The 2,991-nt window shown below is 47.0% G+C and overlaps 1 non-coding gene across 1 annotated transcript; it reads right to left on the bottom strand.

Annotated features, from left to right (window-relative positions):
* Positions 1–2,151: 2,151 nt before the first annotated feature.
* On the bottom strand, positions 2,152–2,716 carry LOC119454862 (uncharacterized). Its single transcript, XR_007468434.1, has 3 exons — positions 2,523–2,716; positions 2,407–2,436; positions 2,152–2,326 (listed from the first exon to the last, which is right to left on the bottom strand). It is a non-coding gene; the product is annotated as an uncharacterized LOC119454862 (transcript).
* Between the last annotated feature and the right edge of the window lie 275 nt (positions 2,717–2,991).

Raw genomic sequence — 2,991 nt, 5'->3', positions numbered from 1 at the left:
TTCGTGACTTTTGCGTATAGCGGAAAACGCTTACGTTAGCGTTAGCGTGCGACGCAACGCTAACGCAAAGAAAGGCTGCACTACGTGGTACAAGGTAGTGTTTTAGAATAGCGGAACGGAGCAAAACGCTAACGCTAACGCAAATACACTTGGGCGCCATCTCGAGGCGGATACAGCAAACATGTGCAAACATGAGCAAACCCTCTCGTTAAGCCTGCTCCGCCGCTAATCGAGAACGTATATCGAAAACAACGCCCATTTGTCACCTGTACGCCGCTGTCGAAGCATCATCACACAAATCTAAAGCAAACACGAGCATTAGTGGGGAACGAATGAGCCGAACCGTGCAGGCCGACGACTCGATAGATCCGAAGTGGACGGCTCTCGTTTCAACAGGCGCCGCCATCTTGCCCTACGCACGGAATCCCTTGCGTGCGTTAGCGTTGAACGCTATATTCCGGAAATAGCGTACGTACGTAAGAGTTCTGGCTACGTTAACGTTCTGCGCATGCGCAGTTTGCAGCACGCAACGCTAACGCTAAATCCTTGCGTTTGCTGTTTTCCGCTATACTAAAGCTCCCCAATACCACCGTTCAACGCACGACCGGTTATTCGCCATTGTATACCTTGTCTATGGTCGTTCGCCCTCTTCCTGTCTTGACGTCTCTTTCTTCGCGCCGACTGTCAATCGATGTCCATCCTCCTGTGAAGAATATGTGTCCCGCATTCTACCTTGTCGCCAGCTCGCCCGCATCAACACCGAAGCACGGCAACAGGACCGCAAGCAGCATTACGACGCCTCTCATCGCGTCGTGTGCTTCCGCCCTGGCGAGTAAGTGCTGCTCTGGACACCAGTTCATACTCCTGGCTTGTGTGACAAGTTTCAGCTTCGGTTCATCGGCCTCTACAAACTCTTGGAGCAGACCTCTCCGGTTAACTATCGCGTGACACCTGTTATTGTTCCAAATGACCGCCGCTGCAGCGCTGCTGAGGTTGTCCACGTTTCCCGTATGAAGCCTTTCACGAGGCGTTCTCCGTCCCTTTGAATTGCGCCCAGGATGGCCGCTCTTGCGCGGGGGAAAATTAGTGTGGGCATTTATCAAGCTATTCTTTGTCATCTGTACATGATAATCATCACGTGGGGTTCACATGGCCTCCTTCTTCACCATCGCTTGTGGGGCTTTCTCTTGAGCGTGATCTGTGCTTTGGGCATGGTCAGTTCGCCGCATCTCCGACGCGTAATAAACGTCGTGATAACTGCTGCGTCACAATATATATATATATATATATATATATATATATATATATATATATATATATATATATTTCAAGCACACGTTTAGGAGTAGGCGTGATTTATGACAGCGATCAAGGGACACGAAAGCGGTCCGATCAACGGCAAAGCAGGGTGAGCCGCGAGATTCTTTCACGTCTTTTGATGGCGTCCGTATTTGTCACTGCACTATCTATATTTATTTATTTTAACATACTGCAGCACCTGGTAGGGCTATAGCAGGTGTGGATAATAAAATACAATACAAATACAAAAAAGAAATACAATAAGCAACAAAGAAATATAGCAACGAGAGTTAAGCGCAATGCTGAGGAAGCACAGCCAAGAATTCGTTTAATGGGAGACAACGGTTGGTACCTGGTAGTGAATTCCAAGTTTCAATTGTTTGAGGGAAAAAGCTATATAAGAGCATTAGTGCGCACAAAAAAGAGTACGTGTAATGTTAAATGCGTGATGTGTCCTACTAGAAGAAAATTTAGCAAAGGTGATATATTCATTACTGCAGAGAGGCGACAGGACGAATGAATAATGCCGTGAAAAAATTTGGAAGAATTAGCGTGTCGCTGTTCGGCGAGAGGTGTTAGTATTTTCATTGGGAGGCTTCTTAAATGGCAGCTGAATTGAATATTCAAAGCCACCCCAGTATCTGAGCTTGGCCAGTGTGCCTTCTTTTTCTATGCCTGCACAATCTCGCTCTTTAAGTCTGCCAAGCGCAGATATGTTCTCATTGCGATGTTTCGAGGCCTTCGAGTAACCGCACAACATATATAGCTTGAATGTTTGGTTGTCAAAAGTACGAAGAAAAACAACGAACCCAGCAGGAAGCACAATAGCAACTACGCTCTGTAATGTTGAAATTAAATTTTATTCTTGACATTTCATTCTATTTTTCACATCACCGTCCGCACCCAGAGGATGTAACTAACACTCAAGCGCTGCTTCCTCTGCATGGCTACTTCATTGGCAGCCAAGCGCCGCTCTGGTCGTACTCGCCCAGTCCCGTGTTGAGTGTGGCGTGCGACCCATCGCATCCTGCGGGGAAATAAAGCATGCAGGAGCCGCGTGCGCCTCGGTACCTATATATAGCGGACGCTTTCAAACTGCGTACTTACGTTCGGATGTGCAACTGTTCGGATCGACAGCTGCAATGTTCGGTGCGGTGATTTATTGCGCGCAATGTCGTGCGTGTGGCACGTGAAACACACTGGGATGGTGGTTTTGTACTTACTGATTGTGAAGCTGTCTATATCTGTAAAGGAAACAGAGCAGTGATCAATTCCTCTCGATAGTTCAGTAATCTTCTTGGTCCTATAAATGAACGAAATTCTAAGGCCGTAGCCACACTGTGAAGCTCTTTGCGCCGCATTTGCGGCGCAATGTCAGCGTGTCTCTATACTTAACGCGGCGCTGTATCAGCAGGGCCACTGCGGCGTCCCACACGGTTGCTTCTCAAAGCGGCCAACACATGGGACACTTCTTAGCCTTTATTATATAGCGTAGGCATCGCGCGGCCTCATTACGGAGCACGTGAAAATTTTCACGTGTAATGTAGAATGCGTGTAGGTTAATTAATTACACACATAAGCGCGTTTCTATGTGTCTGGACTCGCACCCTTCGTCCCCGCTAAAAATAAATAAAAAAAAGAGAGAAAGAAAGAAGGGGAGCGATTTATTCATTTATTTACATTTTGTATGGT

The sequence above is a fragment of the Dermacentor silvarum genome, chromosome 1 (genome assembly GCF_013339745.2).
Source record: "Dermacentor silvarum isolate Dsil-2018 chromosome 1, BIME_Dsil_1.4, whole genome shotgun sequence".
Classification (NCBI taxonomy): Eukaryota; Metazoa; Arthropoda; class Arachnida; order Ixodida; family Ixodidae; genus Dermacentor; species Dermacentor silvarum.
This window is presented reverse-complemented; position numbering and strand designations above follow the sequence as displayed.